A 21,746-nucleotide genomic window follows, 5' to 3' on the forward strand; every position below is an offset into this window, starting at 1 on the left:
CGACTCTCTCCTGAGAGTGTCCACATGCCAAAAAATTCACTTGATAATTATTTGTGTCTTGTAAATCTTCTTTCCCTCATTTTTCCAATCCATTGAAACCCTTTCTTGACCTAGATGTGTTTCCTAATTTAACACAGTTTCCTTGTATACTCTAGTTGCCCTTGATCTTGTATACATTTTCTTCTCTTTTGCATTACATGTAGACAGTCTATACCTAGCATGCTAAGAAGGATCCTTACAGCTTGCCTTTCTACAAATTAAACACAAATTACAACACAAGCCCCTAATGAAGTCTCACAGCATGAAAACGCTCTCAGCCCTCATGTGGAGTTGCTTTGCCTTGTGCTTTTCTGGGGGTGGGTAAAGACTAAAGCCTCAGGAGGCAGAACCCATCAATGGTTAACCCCATCTCTCAGACACCTAAATGCCGACCAACTGTCTCTCAAATGCTTTTGGGCTTTGAGTACTCTCCCAACATGTATATTCCCCTAAAAAAAGTAAACCAAAAAAACAGAAGTGGAGTAAGCCCTCAGAAAATTTGCAGGTAACAAATACACAGAGCTGTTAAATTTACTTCAGTGCTAAGAACCACGCTGCCAGCCCTCGTTCCGTTTTCCTGCTGCTCCCAGCATGAGCAATAGCAGCCGTGGGTCAAACCTGTGATAATGTTATGCACACAGAGTAAAGTTAGGCTGAGTACAGCTTCTTTTCTACTGAAAAAAACAAAACAAAACCAAACCAACTCTAAAATACAGTTCTCTGATCCTTTAGGATCTTTTGTGGGGAAATTCGAATGGACGTCTCCATCCCCTAGGAAACAGCTGCCTATCATATTTCCTTAAATCTATTGCATAGACTGAACTTATGAAACTAAGTTGCTGCAATACTTAAACAGCTTTAGTGAACTTACATACAATATACATGTTAATAATAATCTTTTTAAATAAAAGTGCATTTTCAGGTTCAAATGAAAAATTTGCAGATTTTTTAAACCCTTTTTTTCAAGGTTACTTTTTTCCCAAAGTTTAGCCCCCAAAGTCACAAATTATTGGGTGATATATTTCTTTCTGTAAATGTATTTATTAATTTTAATAAAGAATTTTAGTTTCATTGCATTTTTCTAGGTTCTATATTTTAAAACACAAAATATTTACCAAAAGAGTTCCTGAAAAATAATAGCGAGTTAGTTAAATAACAAAACTCCTCTAAGATTGTTAAAATAACAGGCTTTAAAATAATTGGCTGTTTTCCTGCAGCTCTGCTTAGTACAATTATTACCATAAATTATATTTATTTTCTTTTCGTACATTCCCAGTTCCCATATCTAGTTGAATACTTTCATTCTCTTTCCTTCCCCGGACAGAAGTCTACAGTCCCTAGAGACCACGTGGGTGCTCACTGTGCAAGTCCTTAGGTCACTATGGCCCCTGCCCCAAAGTCAGTACTAGTACAAAATTAAACAGTGGCACCCCAGTGCTATATATTTGTGTGCTTCAAACGATCTTGAACAAGTGACCCCATGGACACAGATGACTTCCATGAGCTGAGGGACATCTTTCATGGAGCAGATGACTCCCTGTTCATTGAACAGTTGTTTGGCAGCCTACCTGTGGGCAATGTCTTCATCCTTTCATTGAAATTCCATCTGGGTCCCTGGAGAACACAGCTTTATTCACACAGCTGTAAGACTCTCTGACTTACAATCTGCTCCTGCAAGATAACCTCTTCTTAATTGGGTGTGTTGTGGGCTTTGCTTTGGCTGATGACTCTAGTTATCACTTTGCAGCCTGCATGAAAAAGGGCCTAGAACCTCTTAATGAACACTTTGTCTAGGCTTCCTGTCTCCTCTGTCACTGAGTGACTAATTACTAATTTCCAGCTATGAATAATTTACATTACATCCTGCTTCATAACCCCAAGGGTATTTCCTTGAACTTATGTGCTTTAAATTTCTGCAGACATCTTCATGCTCCTGCAAAGGCTTCACTGAACACCTACCTGAAATACACAGCAATTTTCCAAACAGGTATTTTTAAATATCTGACATCGCTCACAGCAATTCAGAAATTTATCTCTGAGTGCTCTGCTAAATCTAATGTGTCAAATTGTTCTTTTTCCTTATATAGGATTCTTTCAAAATGTCTAGTTTCCCAAACAGCTAAATGGCTGCCCTTCCCCACACACCAGCTCTTGACTAATCCTCTAGTCTTCCCCCAAAATCTCTCTGCAGAGCCTGGATTATGATTATTGCAATAGATGTCCTGGCTGCCACCAGCTGACCTGGTTATTTCATTATGCTTTTTATCACAATCATTTCTAGTGATCTGGGCAGACTCTGAATGCCCAAGGGGATGTTTTTCCAAACATGTAATTATTCTCAGTTTACCACTTCAATTGTCAGGACTAAACCCCTGGCTGGTCTCTTGATTAGTTAGAATTAGAGCCTGTGGCTCTGTGCTGTTGATCTCTCCTCCCTGCCTGACCTAAATTCCATTGTACACCTGCCATCATGCATCCTGGTACTTGATGTTCTGCCAGCCTCGGGTTTTAATTTGGGGAGCTGACTGGGTAAGGCAATTTGTCTCTGCATCAGCTTGTGGACCTGCCACAGAACTACCATGCACATGCTTCTGAGTCAACAAAGCTCACCAGGATGGAGGACACATCCGAGGGTGCAGCCTTTGCCCAGCGCCTCTCACTCCTCACGTGCTCAACACCACGCGGCTGCTTCAAATGCGGCTGCTGGTGGTGCTGCTCCTGCTTTTGGCTGGCACTCCATGCGCAGGGAAGTCTGAACAAAAAAATGAGCACAACACTCAGTGAGAAGTTGTGGAGTAAAAAAAAATGCCATGGAACAAACATATGTAGAAGTCATATTTAAAGAGAGCAGTGTCGCTCAAAGAAAAAGAAGTTTATTGGAGAAATACCTCACTGTCTCTACACACTTGTGCTTAGCTAGAAGGGATTTGTAGCCTTATTATGATTTTTTTCTAATACATGATATAATCAATGTTTTGCTCTTACAAATAATAACATGAACATCATCCAGCCAAAGCCTTGCAACAAATTGCCTCCGAGGCAGGAGGCATCTAGGGTACTTTCAACAGCTGGCAACAGCTCTGGGGCTATGAAGTGGGGAGCTACAGTTCTTGCTGTCTTCAGGTGAAGCTGTAGAATAATTTTTTTACTTCTGTAACTCAAACTGATAAAACCTTAGGGCAGCTGGTTAGAAATCTGACATACTCAAAAATTAGTGAACACTAGAACATTTTGGGCCAAAGAATTTGGTCAGAGCCATAACTGGAGTTCAACTGGAAAAGCCCACAGTATACACCAGTCCTATCCAGGACAGCATTTGACACTGCTGTTCTCTGAAACAAGATCTTTTGGAATGTTCCTGTAGCTCTACCAGAGCTTACCATGCATCTCTGCTCCCAAGCAGTGCAGAGGTCTACTCTCCATTTTCACAAGACAACAGGACGAAAATAATGGGCCAGTTGCCAAAGTGTCAATAATTTTGGACACCTGAAGGTTTATGCAAAAGATGGAGTGTCCTATTTTTGGAAATAGGCACCTAAATTCTGCCAAGATCCGATTTAGGTGTCTACATCCTTGAGTAGATCTGACCAAGGTGATATGATCTAGATATATTTAAAATTTAAAGACTACTTCTATACATGGATACCTAAAAACCTTCAGATTCTCCTTTTCTGATAAGAAATACCCAGATTATCTCCAACATATACTACTGAAATGTATGAAATGGAATAGTTTAATTAAAATCAGGAAAATAGGAAATGTTTCCAAGTAGTCAGAAATGTTCATGTTTCAAACTGTATGAAACTCATATTAATTATCACTGCAACATATAAGTTCAATTAATGGTGCAACCAGAAAGAAAACTATTGACAGAAAAAGTGAGAAAAATTATTAAGACAGGTAGTAAAATGAATTATTTTTGTCAGTGTGTCACCAGTAGTTTGTCGGGTGACTATAAATCTAAAATGCTTCCTTGTGTTCCATGAAGGTAGAATTATACTGAAAAGCACATCTTGATATTGTAGGCAGCACTGGAGAAAAATTAAACCTTCGGTGTCTCCATTTGAAATGTTCACTGTTGTCAAAAATACAGACAAGGAAATAATTTTTTTTTTCCCAATTGTTTGCTATATGGGCAAAGACTTTGCCTTTGTACATGTGTGCACAGTGCAAAGCTCGTTTTGGGTGTGACTGTCTTTTGGATCTGTTCTACTTTCTATAAATAATTACTTATGCAACAAAATCTGTTTAACTCACACGATGCAGCCAGGAGTGGTATTCGTTAGTCTGTTCTCTTTTACCACTAGCAAAATCTCTATCCTGAACTGACCACTTTTTTCTCGGAAGAAGGTTCTCAAAAACTTATTTCTCATCCTCAATTTTTTCTCTCAGTCCTAGCAGGGAGAAAATTTCAGAACAGCTTTAAAATCCAGAAAGAATCATCAGCCAAATTACTGTAACATTTGTAAACTGCACCTATGGCACAGAGTCTAGACTGGATAAAAGGTCTGACCCGTTTATTGGGTTAATTCTAGTATAATTTAAATACTAACAGTTCTTCCATCTGATACGATATTTGCCAGAGCAGCACTGCACATTCCTGCTGAAGGTTGTTAGAAGAGATTGGCAGGGCCAAGTGTCCCATTCCCACAGCTCCTGAGCACCGCAGGGCCAGTGAGCAGCTTCACGTCTCAGGAGCAAAGCTCTAGCACAAGCTGGCCTTTAGACCTTCATAATTAGTCATGAAGTACTCACGGCAAAATTGACATCATGAGATGAATGCATGTGTTAGGGTTTTCAAAAGAAGTGAAGGGATCAGAGACAGCTCATAGGCAGCTGGTGCCTACAGCCCTGTATCTTCCTTTAAAAATTCCAGCAAAACGTATTTCTTCTAACAAGGAGGAGCAGGGCCCTCGATATTGCTAGTGTCTTTCCAGTCAAGTACCCAACTCCTCTGGGGCCTTTTAGCATTGTAGCCTTGGAGACAACTAAAAAAAAAAAAAAAAATTTCTGAATCCATGCCAAGTGGGAAAACAGGACAAACAGCCTCCCAAGAGCACAGAAAGCAAAGATGAGACAGGAAAAAATAAACGAGGAGAGCAACAGTCCTATTTCATTCTGAAGTGGGGCTTATATAAAATAAATGATGATGAAATTGCTGTCCAAGTGGAACGTAAGAGAGAAAGAGAGAGAGAGCATGAGAAAAAGCTTTCATACATTAAATATCTGCAGTTAGCACTTTCAGTTAAGCTGGAAACTCCCAAGTTTCCAAGGCATCTTGCAGTAGACTGTACAAATGCCTAAGAAAGAGTAAAGGTGTCTTGGATCAGGCAGCACCCAATATGTTTATGCAGCCTTGATGGAAAGGGACATGTTTATTCAAGCTGCTAGCCAAAATTCTATGTGCTAGAGGCTGTTAAGGAAGGGAAAGAATTTTTTATTTGTAACAGTGCAATGTTACATATATATATATAAAAAACCCACCTAAGAAAAATGGATTAATAGAAATTTCAAGCCAGGCTTTCACAAACTGGAGAAGGAATAAGGGAGAAGAAAAACAGGGTGGGGGGTAGGAAAGCCCTTGGAGTTGGACTCTTGCTTCCCAGAACTCAACAGTGATTCAGTGTCACCCAGCAATCAGGCACTACAGTGAGGTGTGCTACCATGGGGGCTGCACCACGGTCCCACCCTCCCTCTCTTCCCAGCACTACGAGTATCTCTGTCCTTGCCCATCTGTGGTCGTGCTGTGCAATGGGGATCAGAGTGCCAGCTTAGCTAAACTCCAAATATTTTTTCTTAGGGATCAGATTTCACCCAGGTGAATAGTCTGAATCAATGCACAGCAAATTTGTAGGTATTTTGGAAAAGAGTATCTGTATCTTCCTCTAAGAATGTGGCTTCTCATCAATAACACACACACAAAAATATATATATAGCTGAGAACTCCATGTTTCTGTGTGTTTGAAAACTTGCAGAGCAATACTGCTAGATGCTGCAGTGACTCAGGAAGGCACATTTTCTAGGTAGAGCCTACTCACTCTAAGCACTGGAGCTGTATCTCCTTGTTAGACTGAGTTGCATGTCACTATTGAAGTATAACTCATGTGTAAGGGGCTCATATAATCTGCCTCAAGGAATTATTACCATACTTAAATTGTTTTGCAGGCACTGGATTTCTAGTTTGGCAATAAATTTAGAGTTTCTTTGTCTTGCTTTATTTTGTTTCAGTGCATAACATCCACTCACCGCCTTTTCTTCCCCAGATATTTGAATACTTAATATTTTCAAAGCAAGAGGATTTGTTTGTGTAAGTGTAAATATGTTTGTATAAATTTGCATACCTCAAAATGCATGCAAATAAAGACAGGGGGATGAGAGAGAGACAGAGTGTAGAGAAAATAAGAGGAGCAGGCTAAAGGAGAAAACCCCAGAAAAGACAAGCTTCCCCTGCTTGAGTCACTGCTGGTCTTTTGACTCGCGTTTGTGATTTTTGCAAGGGAGCTTGAGTTTACAGTTCTCAGATAGTACTTGTGAAGATCCAGCTATCTAGCAGATGATTTTGTGGACATCATGGTCCCATCCCACACAGCCTGTCTCCCTCTGTCCGCCTCGCCCGGCCACAGCCGGTGGCAAGCACAGGGGTAGGGTCTTGCAGAGCGTAGGCTGGCTGGGTCTGGGGCTTTTTTACAGTAAATGGGTCTGCAAATTCCCTTGGATATTGTTTCAGCATAAAGGAAAAATCAAGGTTTTACCAAGATTATTTCCGTCACTTGTCAAACCAAACAAGACGGGAGAGGAACGCTTTTCTGTTGCCCTACAGATTCTCTCACAGGGTGGTCCTAAACTGTTTGCCCACTCTCTGGGACTGGGTCCTTACGTGCCCCATCCAGGCCCATGGGAAAGTAGCAGTCATGCAGGCAAGGGTGCTGGTTGCTCTTATGCTGATGGACGCTGTGGGTACAGTAAGAAATTAAACAGCTATTGAGCAGATATCGGAAATGTGAAGAAGAAAGGGCTTTGATGCAGGCTGTGTTTAGGCGTTTGGCTGCAGTGTGGGCAACATGTCCCTTCACAAAGCAGTTCACACTTTATCATATGGAAGCTGAATTCTTTGGTTTTTTTCTTAGACAAACAGAATCTTGCTGTACTATTCTTAAGGCAGCAGTTCCTCCCACTGGAAAAGCCCGGACACCTCAGCTGTAATTCTTGTGATCTAACTGCTTGGCTTCCTAGCTCAAGCAATTTATTTGTTTGATATCATAACTCAGTAAAAAGAGAAATTATAATAAAATCTTCAAAACATTTAACAGAGTGGACTTTGAAGTTTCATAGACTTGGAAGGCCTTTACCCTGTAGATTCACTGAAGTACTTTGCATCTGAACAAATTTAAAAACAAATCTAGGAAAGGATTTTGTTTTCCATGATTTAAGCATAGTTATAAAGAACACTTGGCACACACTAGCTTTGTGTTTTGTGTAAATGTATTAACTGTTGCCAATATTGTTTAATCTGTATCTGTATTACTTTGTATTTCCCATCTGTTCTTTGAATGGAACCTCTGTAATAGATTATGTTTAACATTAATTTAATGAAGAAAAATGGACCTATAATTAAGTTTTATAGTAAAATGTTGTATCAGCTCTATCTTTAGTGTCATTTACAGCAGGTGGGAAATGGCAAGGGATTTTGTGATGGTGCCTCTGGAGCCAAAGCGGGTCATGGCTAAGGCCCTCCGTGTGAATGGATTACCTAGTGCACTGCTGGGGTAAGCTGGTCCTACTGCCAGTGCAAGGAAAAATTCAGTAGAACGGGGCATGTTGGAATTCCTGAATGATGCTACGTAAGTGATGAATTACTAATAGTTCAGTTAAACAGGAGACACAATGGACACATCTGTTAATTTGGAGGATTCTACTTGATAAATTCAAAGTTATACATGAGTGAGTTTGGACCTGTTCACAGCCCAGTGAGCATACAGGAACTGGGTCACTGTTCATCAGGCTAGATCAGACGGTGAGCTGAGACTGGTTTCACATGTGTCTGACTCTACCATGCTGTTACACACACCTTAAAAAGCTGCTCAATCCTATTCACTTGGTAGATCACAATATCAGGCAAAACAGGTTGCATTATACCTGGAACTGAATGTCACAAGCCAGGACACTGTGGCTGTGGTCCCCCATGGCAGGCTCTTCTGCTTTCGTCTTCCTGAACACGTGCAGACTCCAGCACTCTCTCCCATTTCTCTGGCACACACTCGCAGTCACATTCTTTTGCAATCCTCCTCCTCTGTTCAGTATCCTTTCCTCAGGGATCTCACCCCGATGTTGTAGAACTTCAGGACTGGGGGAGAGGAAAAAAAAATAAATAACCCAAGCCAAGATGCCCCATTACATCAAAGAACCTTCTTCCATGTTTCTATCTATTGGGTTATCCTGGTTAACAGCTCTGGTTAAGCCCTTCAGAGACACCATCTGTCGGAAGGCTCCACGGCCAATTGCATTCTACGTACATCAACATAAGGGATATTTATAGCATATATCGAGATGCTCCACAGCCAACTGCATTCTACTTACATCAACGTAAGAGATGTATAGCACATATAGATATTTATGTCACTATATATATATATATATATATGTAGATATAGCAAAACAGTAGCACAGTCAAATTCCTTCTACCAGATTTATTTTTTTCATTTTGAGGCTATGTCCTTCCAGGATCCTTTTTCTTCATCACCTTCCCAGTGTACAGTACCCTTCCATTTTACCACCCAAGAGTTTTTAAAAAAACCCAAAAAGCATTTATAGCCACCCCCCTTTTTCACAAATAATTTCCTAGTTTCCTTTGTTGGATGAACACCTTTTAATTAGGGGGCCAGTGTGGAATAAAATGGAACAGAAATCCCTGTTACACTACCACAATGCCATAGGTCCCAAATACAGCACTAGGCCACTAATTAAAAGCAACAATTTTTCTAGACTGAATAGAAATCTTGCTATTCTGCTGCTACTTCTGCCACAAATCGAGACCGAATTCAATCTCTGAAACCTGGAAAATGGTTTTCTTTAAGGTCTGCTCTCTGGCTGATACTATTTCCAGGAATTAACAAGGCCCATCCATACTATGCAGTTGGGAAGTGCCCAACAAATCCCAAGGTAAAGCTCAGGTGAGACATGAAGCCTTGGATGCCAGCTGAAAGGAGCAATCTGATTAGTGTCAGCTCAGGTATCAGAGCACCAAAATCTCCAGCTCTGGGTTGTTAAATTATCTCTCTGATGTGGTACAAAGCTAGAGCTGGGCTCTCCTGAAGTATGCCTGTTTGCTCACAAATCAGGTTTTATGATTGCTAGAACCTCCTTCATTAAGCCCTGGACAGTCACCAGTCATGCTGAGGGATGATTCCATTACGCACAGGTATAATGCTGGAAAAGCTGAACTGACTGTTATTTCATAAGAGAGGAATCCTGTTTCAAAAAATTAAACAGGTTTAAATGTCGTGGACCTTAATGGGCTTCCAAAGTTTTAATATGTCACATTCTACTTGGTATGGCATATAATTTATAAGGATTAGCTCATCTAATTTCTGTCCAAAATGTTCGTTTAAAAAATAATTTGGGGAGAACATTTATGTCCACAGTCAGAGCTGAAGTGCTTTACAAAACCCTGAAGTGGCTGCTTGTGGTAAAGGATCCAAATCCCTTCCATACACTGTGCAACACATACAGTGAGCCGGGAGCCTCGTGAAAAACTTCCCTATCACAGGCATATCCTCTGCACTGCTACGGAGTGCTGCATCTGTATTATCACATTCAAGAATGAACAGAGCAATCACCCTTGCCAGGCCTTTTGCCAAATGGTTAGGGGAAAGCTTCTGTAAGTTTTATACCATAAGTCCTCATTGGAACATAAAACTACAAAACCACCATGAGAACACATCAAAATATCTAATTAATCATTCACTTCAGAGATAGTATAGCATATTGTGGCTGGAAAGGACAAACCTGTACTGCTAAGCCAGTATTTTCAACTGATGCATTTATTCAGAATTTTAGATTTGAAATAGTTGTCTTCAGAAGGTTTTAGAAAAGAAAATTCTAAGGACATAAATAGTCGTTGTACTGTCTGATATCCCAAGCCATTTGTGTCAAAAAGGACACCCCAAAACTGATGAGCTTGGAATCTGTGGCCACTTCCAAGGAATTCTGGCCTAGCAATACAGTCCCAAGTGCACACACACGAGAGTCCTTTGAAGGCTAGCATGTCGCATTGAGAAGGAAAACCTGGTTCACACATCGTTTTGAAATTTCTTCCGTGCCTCATAGAGAACATACAAACAAAAAGAAAGTAAAAATACACAAATGAATCTTCCAAGAAAATGTTGCAATGAAAGCAAATGACAAAGAATTTCCTTTGTTTGGAATACCAAATACAAAGAAAATCTCTACAAACAAACTTCTTTCAGTGATGCTATGAGTTAAGTTCACAACGTAGGTCATGACGTCCTGAACCATTACTGCCATTTCAGGAGGAATTACTGGAAGGAATTCCTCATAATCTCGGTGAAGTCTGTTGTATTTGACAGCATGGAAAGGTCTCCAGCTAACTATTATTAAATGATTAACTAATGCTAACTAATAACTATTAGGATTAACACACACCGCCACTGGATCTGCTTATCTTAGTTCCTTCAGGAGAAAAGCTCGGTACAGAAAGCTGTAAGGCTGCACAGACAAATAGGAAGTCTCTGCTATTTTTTATATTGGTCATGCAACATGGAGACTGCCACCTCCAGCTCACTGGTTAAACTATGACACGAGAACATCAGCTGGGTCTGACGACTGTTGTGAAATCAACGGAGGGTCATTGCCCCGTTCCAAACGTGCCCAGCAGCCTGCCTCAGCAGGAGGTTCAGCACACAGCTGTGAAGGTCAAGCCCATCTGGCCTCGTTTTATGCCCGTGGTATTTTTTCCTACGCTTCACTGTCCTCTAGCTCGCTGATTTCATCTTGGCACTTTTTCCAAAGGTACATAATTATTAAACACTGTGCTCTTGAATTTATCCTAGCAGGTTCTAGCAAAAAAGCTGGCGTTTTCTACCAACCTTTTACCTGTGACAAGTAGAGCTGCTATCTATACGAATGATGCGTGTGAAAAGGAGGTCCTAGAAAATGCCGGGCACTGCCGCAGTGCCGGTGCTAACGCTGGAGGCTGCGTGCTGTGTGAATGCAGCACATCTATTAAAATGCAGAGAAGATTCTTCCCCTGAAATACCTGTGGAAAAAGAATGTTCACTTTTAATCTGTATTTGTTGCTTTCTGAAAAATGGAAAAAAAAAAAAAAAAAAAAAGACATTTTAAACCTGAAACATAACATAAAAGGCACAAGCAGTGTCTTTCAGCGTAAACCTCTGGACATTTTCTATATGAAGGTGCCTGGATGATTCTTTGTTTTCTTCACGTATTTAATCGAAAGTGCTTTGCTTTTTCCAGCCATTTCTTTGAGTCACATAGCTGTGACCTAATGTCTTATTTCTTCTGTGTTGCTGGTATTTCACTGCAGCGCTCTGAAACAGTAGACTGTAAATCTAGGGAGTACATGGCAAATGTCAAAAGAGAGGATTAAACTGTTAAAAATGCTCAGAACTGCTTCCTTTCTTTTTCTTTCTCTCTCCTTACTTTTTTTTTTTTTAAAAAAGTCAATTATGGAAGATCTAAAAAGCGGCCAGAGCCAGCAAAAAAACCCCTCACACTACTAAAGGGAAAAAGCAAAGGGCCCTTTAAACATGGAGCTTTTTTAATCTTCATATTTTATCATATATAAAATGAAACATTTCAATGTTTACTTTCTTACCTCTTTGTTTTGGGTTTGGGTTTTTTACTTGATTTAAAATCACTGTTGTCACTGTGTTCTTCCCTTTGATTTTCCATGGGGACACTGGTACCACAGGCATTGTGAACACTTGCTCCTGAACAGAAGAGATGGGAATAATAAACTGTATAAAAAGTTGCTTTAGAAACAGTTTCTAGCGGTTCACTTCAAATTCTGTGCCTGCTAGCCAAGAACATGGATGCTTTTTGAATACAGTGGAAATATCTAATTTTAACAGATGAAATAAATGGAACAAAGCATGTAATAAGGGTACTATGCGGTATAAATATGGCAGAGATGGTCCAATAAAGATTACCTAATGAGCATTAGATTGCCTCCTCTAGTTACAAAGTAAAAACAAATAGCCCCTAACATTATGCATTAGTAACAGGCCCTCAGGAAATGCCCAAACGCAAACTTTAAAACATCAATCTCCAGTGTAGAAAATTTAATCTTTTATTTACCAACCATGATGCTACTAGGTATTCCTTGTATGAATATCAAGAAATCATACAGCCTAGTTTTTCACTGTCTTGAAAGCAAGTGATGACAGCCATGAGAGTACTTCCAGATGTTTAATGAACCCGCCACATTTCACAGATTCAGAGTTTTCTTTTTAAGACCATTTATAGAACTATGGAAAGAGCACAGAGTATCATGTTATTAAAAGGTAGGGAGGAGCATTTTATTTTTACAACAAATTAAAGACATGACTTAGTTTTTTGCAATCACTGTTAGCATCTGTAGTCCAAAAAGAAATGGCTCCAAGTACCTAAAACTAAAGAAGTTCCTACCATTACATTAGTAGATTTGCACCAAAGAACATGTCCTAAACTTGGATGTAGCAAGTTGTAAGGCACCCAGACATTCAGCTGGGTCTGATAATATTCTGAAGTTCACAAAATTTAAAACTGTTTAGGCTGCCGTGTTCGGTGCAACGAACTTTGTGATCCTTGAAGTATTAATTCCCAAACAACAACAACAACTAGAGAGCGACTTCTTAGAAGTATTGCAGAAAAGGGGTATCTCTGTGCAGTTGCAGGGAAACACAGTAAGCTCACAGCCAGCCTAGAGCCGAGCAGGAGCAGCAGCCAGTGTGCTCTGTTGTGATGCTTCAGGCAGCATCTGCTGTCTCCAGAAAATGGAACGGTGTATACAAATAATAAGAAGGGAGACAGGAAGATTAGGAATACCCACACATGAAAACAGGACTATCGCCATTTAAGACAAAGTTGAATTAATTCCTTTGCTCTAAAGTTGGATTCACTTTGATGAGAATTGGAAAGAATGATCAGCATATTTAACAATTAACGTGGTCTGCATTTTACGTTAACAGGCTGTCTACCAGCCAAGTCAGTTTGGTAGCCTTGTGCTTGCTTAGTTCTGATTAACTTATATCTTTTATGCAAACATTAACTCACTCCTGGCATGTACTGTTCTTGCAAGTACTAATCATGGCATAGATTAGATGAACATGAAACAGATTTAGCATATCAAGTTCTGCTAAGGATTATAGGTGTGCAGTCAACAGCAATGTGCTTGCCAAAGGCTACAAAACAGGGAAAATAATACAGAAAACACCCCCTCGTCTGCTTAGTTACACAGCACCATAGTCCTACTGTGTGACAAAGAACTTTTATGGCAGCTGTCAAGCGACCAGGAGTTTTACCGATCACTCTGTGAGATGTCTCCATGGAATGGTCATGGTTATTCAAAGCAGATTCTACTTCATGAAGCTGGTGACTGCATAATAAAGTTATCTACAGGTCCTAACCTATAAATTATTCCTTTTAGAAGATGAAAGTAGCTGCATTGTTTATATGCATATTAGTTCTGCTATACAGGAGCAAAAGTTAGCGCAGGTTCTCACAATGAGATCAGTAAATCATACTTTTCAAAGCCTCATGCTCAGCAGGCTGAACATGCATCTGAAGCTGAGCTTCAGTTCTCGTCCTTTCTTTTACCCATGGCAATCTTAAAAAAGGTACCCACCTGTCATCCCATCTGGCTACAAGTCCAGTCTTTCTGGAGTTGCTTTTACATGTCTCCAGCAACGCCCTCGTGGAAATAGACAGGAGTCCCTCCTGAATCCTCAATCTTTACATCATTTAGGACCTTTCAGAAGCACTGAAACACACGAGAACACAAGGATGGAAATCTACCATTCCAGTTATTAATAACTCTGAAAAAATTAAATTGTGCAGAAGAAAAATGACAGTACCTGTTCTTGGCTTCCAGGTGCTTGAAACAACATTGTTGCTGAGCTTCAGGGCTTAAGGGGAGAAATTGTATTTGCCGGCTGCAGTTAGATACATAGTCTTTAGGGATTCCAAAAACTGCGTGAAAACATGGAGAAGAGAGGAAATAACTCTTACAGAAAGAAAATCAGTCAAGCCATCTTTATAGTTTTTCACTCAAACAAGAGAGCATACATGTAAGCCCAGCTGGTTTTTTTACAAATAATATTACTAACAGAGGCAATTTTTCAGCCAAGTATTAAGCTTGTTTTAGGAGACAGAAATCAACATGATTTACAAGATAGAACACATGGACCTTTATTGTATAGCTTCTTACATACAGAAGGGCAGCTGGGGCTGGAAAGGGTGCTACAGGATCCAAAGGAATCTATCATTCCTTCTTGAAAGTTGCAAAGTCAAGCCATTCCTCACATATTGATTTTAATTAAAGGAATTTTATCGTCTATTTTCATCCTGTTCATCGGTGAGAGTGGCATCTGATCAGTAACCATTGCCTGTAAATACGTTGAACAGTCTCTGTGCTGGAAATTTTTTAGCTAGTGTGAGTGAAATCCTTCAGCTGAGGACACAAAAACCCCTTTTGAAGGGGAAAAGTTACTTTCTCATTGGTATGGTGGAAATTTGGCATCCTACTCCTTTAAACGATATGAAAAATCTTAACCTGAAACAAGCTCAGATATCACTCTAACAGCACCCAAATGTATCACATGATGGCAAGCCTTTAAGATCACAACAGGAACAGTAGCAGATGAAGCAGATGGACCACCAGTATAACCAGTCAGTGACATGGGTACCAAAGACCTGTATTTATACAGTGCTTTAACCAAGAGAAGTCTTACACCACAAAGTGGAGCACAAGGAAAGGCTGTGTGCTTTCCTTTTGCAAAAAGGAAAATAGCTCTGGAATTAAATAGATAGGCTTAGGCTTGTTGCCACAGTAAATCTCTCCTAAATCCTTTCACCCCACTCCAAGGGTGGGAGTGGGAGGTACAGGACATGGTAGGGTTAGCCAAGATTTCCATTTCTCCCAGGAGGACTGGGATTGCTTCAGCTGCTAAGACGAGGAGCATGGATTTATGCCACGTGTTTGAAATAGCACTTGTGTCAAGTAATACATATATTACTTAAATCGTAATATATTTTTTTCTCTAGCATATATGACATGGCTATACCATTTCCGGAATAAGGAAAAAAACCCACACACTTCAAGTTGTTTAAGATAAATTCACACAAAATTTCTGCGCAGCATGCACGGTACCACTCCACGGAAGTTACAGGGAGCCAGTTGTGTCTGAGGATGCTGGCTGATCTCTTGTTGTTTAGCCTTTTGATGACAATGACAGGCACTTCCCAAAGTGACACTGCACCAAGAAAGGAATGAATGGAAATTTGCTGGTTTACACCAGCTGTGAATTCATGCGGGCATTTAGTGGAAATATCACATGCTTCTTGTAGTGCAGTGAGAAAAACAGACTCAGCATTGAAACTGATCTCTGTATTATTCAAGTAGCCTGCGCGTATAGAGAGCAACATGGTGTCCTGTTGCTCTTTACAGTTTTAAGAAATTAACAGGTGAGTTCAGGGACAAAAATTCCCTTCTGTCCCTCCAAGAAAAACCACGTGTAGTCATCTAGTCCATTTTCCCTACAAACATTTTTAGTATAATGGATGAAGTGAAACAGAATCTGTAGGTGACTTCGAGTTATAAAGTTATAGCTGCTTTTTTGTAAGTCAGGTTATTTATATCAAGTTTAATATAGCCTCAGTTTCAATCACTGTTATTTTAACTTATTTATTTAAAAATTAAAGAATGCCTTAGGTTGCCTGCCAGCTGTATCACAGCCACATAAGCTATCGTGCAAGAGATCAGTCATTTAAAATCAGTGCATGACAAAGTGTAGGAAAAAGAAATATTCCCACAAATGCAAACATTATGAGGGAAGCGCTTTATACGTCGTAAGCCACATAGTCAGCTGGCTGTTTTAACTGAGACATTCACTTCTCTCTCCATGTTTATAAATAGCATTATGAAGGGTGTGTTGTATACTCTACCCCAAGAACATCATTTTAATATTCCAGAATTCGCATGTTCATTTACATATGGTGAGAGAATATAATGTTAACATTGATTTGGAAGCCTCTGAACCCCATATTGTCCTGATGGAAGTAATTATGATGAAAGCAAAGCAACAACAAAACCGACTTCCAAAATCCCGGGTGACACAAGAAGTCACTGGGCTCCACCATGCACCAAAGCGCAAACTTTCACCTTGTTTTCTTAACTCGCTCAGAAAGGTCTCTAGTGTAAAAACTGAACTTGTGCCTCGATTTCTGTGACAGGTCAATTTGGTTTGGGTTTGACACTGCTGGGGGGTTACCTTTCAGGCTGATCAGAAAAGACAGAAAAAAATACTTGCAGGGAATAACTAAGACACAATCCAATTAGTCAGTCGGAAGGTGATGTCAAAGGCAAGTTTCAATTACAGCACGATTATTAACTGCAGTCATGCTAGCCCAAGATAAATACGCTCAGTCTAACACTAGACATCCTAATTTAAGCCTGTATTGAGCAGCCACTATAACAAAGCGTTAGGCACCAAGTGCCCAGCGGCAGCAATCATCAGAGCCATTAGTGTGGCTGAGATGCTCACGGTGAAGACCACAACGAAGCGGACACAGTTTTGACCTGTTTCAGCAGCCCTGAGGGGATCACATCAGGGATGAGCCAGGAGCTGACCAGCTCCTTCGGCCCTGGCAATGGTCCTTGTGCAAAAAACAGGGGAGGAGTGGACACAACACTGTGGTCTGACTAGAAATATCATTATACTAAGGTGACCGGGCCTGGGGATGCCAGCTCAGTGGGGTGCCAACCAGCAGAAGAGGCTTGCTCTTCTGTTCCTGATGTGGTTTTCCATCCCTAGGATAAATTTCTGCTCCAGTGCATAGGGACTGGATCCTTGTGTAAGAGGCAGCAGCGCAGTGCCCAGGCGAGAGGTCCCAGGCTTCCAGCAAATTCAAGCACAAAGGAGAATTTACAGTTGGAGACATGGCTTTGAGAAAACATGAATGAATAATAGAATCACAGAATGGTTTGGGTTGGAAGGGACCTTAAAGATTGCCTAGTTCCAACTCCAATAAAGTGGGAATGGTTTAGGATTGACAGCTCATTTTTAGTGTTAGCAGAGTAAAAAAGGTCCTACTGTGCTCTTGTTATTGAATGTGAGAAAGCTGATAATGAGACAGCAAGAGAAAATCTACTGGGATCATAGGAAAGGGCAGATTCTTCCAAAGAAGTGAAGCTGGGTTAATGGGCAGGATGGCTTAAGCTACAGGAGTACAAACCTGAGCCTTTGACTTCCAAAAGAGTGGCCTCTTTGGAGAACAAAACCAGGCACATAGCCCATGCATGAGGAATTTAATAACCAAATAACTGCAAAACTTAGGGGATTTCAGGACACCTGAGGACTTACGTTTTCAAGTGAGTCAATGGGATCACAGATGCTCAGCACTTTGAGTCTCAGGCACTCTGTCTGTCATCATCTGAGTAGCTCCCGTGGGGCAGGAATCTGGTGCTGCTCTCAGAGGAGCTGAAACAGGCTGATTACCGCTAATCATTCCACTTCCCACCGCATTTTCTCCATATGTTTTTGACAGAAGGCTGTGTGAGGCTTTTCCACTTGGGGTGTGCAATGGACCTGAATCAGCTGAATCACAGTCTTGGATTATTTAAATGTGATTTAGGACCCCAGATAGCTTTGAATTCTTTCATAGGAAAATTCAAGGTAACTAAGTATCCAAAGAAACTTCAGCAGCTGCTTTCACGTGTAATCAGTCACACAAAACACACACAGAGTTTGGACTAGAGGAATACAGAAAGCTGAGCAAACCAGCACACTAAACTGGATCCACTGAGGTAAACTCATTTCTTCTCTATTTGACAAAATTAAATCATCTCAGTAAATCATCATCAACTATCCAATTATTTTCTGAAGACCCCATGATTCTCCCTTTTTGCTGATCTCTAAGAATTCCATTACTGCCCCACAGGAGTTGAACCCAGAAGTCTGTAACTCTTGATATTTTCCAGAACTAATTGCCACATATAAGAACAGTTACTTGAGAAGTGCAGAGTGTTAAGAGGGTTATTTCAGAAACGCTGATATCTGAAAGGCACAGAGTTAATTAGAGGAATAGGGTTGCCCTTGTATGTTATGCTGCTATTGTTTTACAAAATTATATATAAAACCAACCAAAGGTCTAATGATCTTACAAACCAGCTTTGGTAAATTGGTGTTGAAAAGGCCATTTGTGAGACAGAGACACACAAAAAATTCTGAGATCATTCAACTGAAATACGTCACTCAGATCCTGTCTAAAACCCGAAAGTTTTGCTGGCATAATTTTATTGGTTAGGAAAACAGAAAAGAAATCCAGGCCTAACCAGCAAAGCTCTGTTGACGAACAACCTAAAATCAGTGCAATCATTGCGGCAAAAGCCACACTTTTGGCAGTTTGATTTATTTCTTTGAGGATCCTGGGTGGAGGGCTATTATTTCGCCACTTCAAGTTCCATCTCTCCCAACAATACTGCTGATAAGCTTAATTGATATATCCTTTCTCATTTATTGTTAAGCAAAACACAACAGTGAACAATCCTTCCAATCCACAAAACCTCATAGACTGCTAATCTAAGTAACGTCTCCTTAATCTGAACAGTTACAATAAATTTAGTTGCTGATCATGGTCTAAGCCTGCTTTTAGAGTTTCATAACTCCCATTAAATGACCTTGCTTAGCCTGAGGTTTTTTGCTATTCAGATGAGGAAGCCCAGCTGAGAAATGGCAAATGACAAATTTTATCCACAGCTTCTCCACCCGACTGACTGTAAACTCGGCTGCGGTGATACTGGGTAGGTGACAAAACGGCTCCTTCGGTCTTATTAAATGACCAAAGGTATATACATGGGCACTGAGTAAGCACAAAGGAATTAATGTCAGGATTGCAGGGATGTTCCTATATAACAACTGCACAGGGATCGCCAGCCAAAGAGCCACTGGAGCAACCAGCTGCTGCTGTATGGTAGAGAGGTTCGTTTACACCAGAAGACTAAGCTGGAAGTTCCTACACACCAGTAGAAATCCGTTTCATGGTTAAGATCAACCCTGTTACATCATTTTCTTCCATTGCCACCATTCTATAACATTATACTTAACCTAGGTTCCAGAGAAGTCCTGCTTGGCTTGTCACAAGCTTGGATTACACCACCAGCTATGCACATGAGCGTTGCAGCCTGATCAGCCATAAGAGTTGACAGGATTGACCTTTGAATGAGTTGTCAATGTACCTTCTGACATCATCTTCCCCAAAATGGATATAGCTGCCTATCCTAAGGTTTGTCTGGTTGCAGGAAAACAAAGAGAAGTTACTTTTGAGTGATGTCTTTAATTCAGTTAGTGTTGTTATGGGTTGGAGAGTTAAAATTGTCTTGTGTGGTCAATAAATGATGCATCTCTTGCTTCTGAAAACATACTCTTTATAATAAAAATAAGAGTCAATGGAATCTAATAGTACACAGATGTTCTAGATCATGTCATCTCTGCCATGTCATACATGCCAACATGTATGGAGTTCTATGCTTTGCATTTGCTATGCAATAACAGAAAATGATACCAAAAATCTGTTCCTGGGTTCCATTTTCTCTTTAAAAAACAATCTTGCACAAAGTGAACCCTTTCCTCTTTACACGGTTTCTCTTCATGAATGTAATCTCTTTAGAGAAGACAGAAAGATTACTCTCCAGTTCTTATTAACAGAGGTTCTCTTTGTTTCAGTGACATCTCCATTTTACTATGTAAATCTATTTTAGAGTTCTAAACAAATATCAGCCCATCACATAAATTAAGAAGATTAAATAGGGGCAGCACTAAAAAAAGCAAGCCAGGCTTAACCCTGGTGTAAAGGATGAACTAAGCATAATGACATCAAACAGGAGCAGGAAACTTTGAAGAGCAGTAGGTGATTACTGGCTCTTAATTTATGAGGAGGATTAGAGCGTGAACGCCTGAAGAGAGCACACAGAAGAGAATAGATGCTTTTCACTACGGAATAATTACGCAATGTAAGACGAGGAGATCCTCTGCCTACTCATCTCGCCACAAAGCACTCACCTCTAGCCATAGAAAGCCTAAAAACTTCTGGTGCTCTAAAAACTTTTTCTCCATCACATAGTAATGAGAAATTCAGCCCTCCCTATAAATCACTTCAACCTGCCCCTTTTGTTTAATATTCTGTTCCCTTGTTCCTCTCTGTATTATTAACTTCAACTCCACAGGGCATTACCATACTTCACATCAAGGACTTCCAACCTGTGCTCCATCACCCACAGAGCTGACAGAGGTACAGCCAAAGCCGTGCATTGCCAGCGTCGTGCCGTAGCCATTTTCCTCCGTGCGGTTAAAGCTGTAACTAGTGATCGATGTGATCCAGCTTGACCTCTTTCTAACCTGTCTTGGCAGCTCCCCTCTTGGTACGGCCCCTCTGACATTTCTTGATTTAAATGCATAATGTACAGCTAGACTGTTTTCTCTTTCCTCTTCCAAAAAAGATTAAAGCATGAATGAGGGGAGCATGATTGTTTCAAGGCAGGGCATCTCTGTGATATTTTAAAACACACCAGAACATTAGAAAATCACCAGAAATTTGAGATGATCATTATAGAGCTGGCTACATTCAAGAATTTCAAAAGAATCCACCACAAAAACCGTTGCAAGAAGCAGTCACAGCTCTACCACTGAGAAGACATATGTGAATTTTTCTTAATCTTTTTTTTTGTTGTTTTTGTTTCAGTTAATAAACATCCACCTTTAAGACACAAGCCATCTCTTGAAACTGCCCAAAGGATCTTGTACATCTTGAACTAAGCTTTCTTGTAACTGCTAGCACAAAGTTCTAATGACAGAAGGTACCACTTACTGACATCTCTGTGGCTGTAAGCTGGCTCCAAACTAAAAATCACATTACATGTGAGAAAATGAAAAGCATCACAGAAATTCTTAGCCTTGATCAAAAACGAAGATGATAGCCGCTTTACTTTTATTCTGACAATGTATTACATTGCATCAAAACCACATTTCTATTAATTGCAAAGTGACATTCTTATTTTCTTTTTTGGATTGGCCTTATTGGGGCTTCTGGGAGTACTTCAAGACACAAAGGAAAATTGATTTTTCCATTTATTCATATCATACTTCAGTTTTCAACAACACATTCAAACCACTAACCAAAATGTTTTGTCTGACCACATCAAATTCATGCATTCTGATAAACTACTGCAAATATGTTACTCTTGTCTCAGCATGCCTGAAACAGTATATGTAAAAATGTCCTTAAAGGAGGGGAAAATTACAGCAAGAGGAAGGAAAAAAATAAAAAAATTAAAAAGCAAGACAGAAACGACATATTAGCGATGAAAAATGCTACTAAGAAGAAATATATTTTTGCTTGGCATAAATAAGTGGCTTATTTTTCATTGCCAAAGGAAAGTCAAATTACTTTTCAGAGTTATGCAAACCTCAAAG

The 21,746-nt window shown here is 40.1% G+C and overlaps 1 long non-coding RNA gene across 2 annotated transcripts in view; it reads right to left on the reverse strand.

The window, feature by feature from the left end:
• LOC119153805 overlaps window positions 1–21,746 on the reverse strand; it is a 49,380-nt gene that overhangs the window by 2,738 nt on the left and 24,896 nt on the right. The window contains exons 5-13 of one of the 2 annotated variants that reach the window (XR_005106224.1): window positions 14,133–14,247; window positions 13,803–14,038; window positions 12,376–12,545; window positions 11,894–12,008; window positions 11,152–11,314; window positions 8,176–8,383; window positions 2,650–2,791; window positions 1,608–1,653; window positions 633–657 (exon numbers count right to left, since the gene is read on the reverse strand). This is a non-coding gene — a long non-coding RNA (uncharacterized LOC119153805). Of the gene's footprint in view, window positions 1–632; window positions 658–1,607; window positions 1,654–2,649; window positions 2,792–8,175; window positions 8,384–11,151; window positions 11,315–11,893; window positions 12,009–12,375; window positions 12,546–13,802; window positions 14,039–14,132; window positions 14,248–21,746 lie in introns of those variants that run through there. The other variant, XR_005106225.1, reaches the window with a different exon arrangement.

The sequence above is a fragment of the Falco rusticolus genome, chromosome 9, assembly GCF_015220075.1.
Source record: "Falco rusticolus isolate bFalRus1 chromosome 9, bFalRus1.pri, whole genome shotgun sequence".
Lineage (NCBI taxonomy): Eukaryota > Metazoa > Chordata > Aves > Falconiformes > Falconidae > Falco > Falco rusticolus.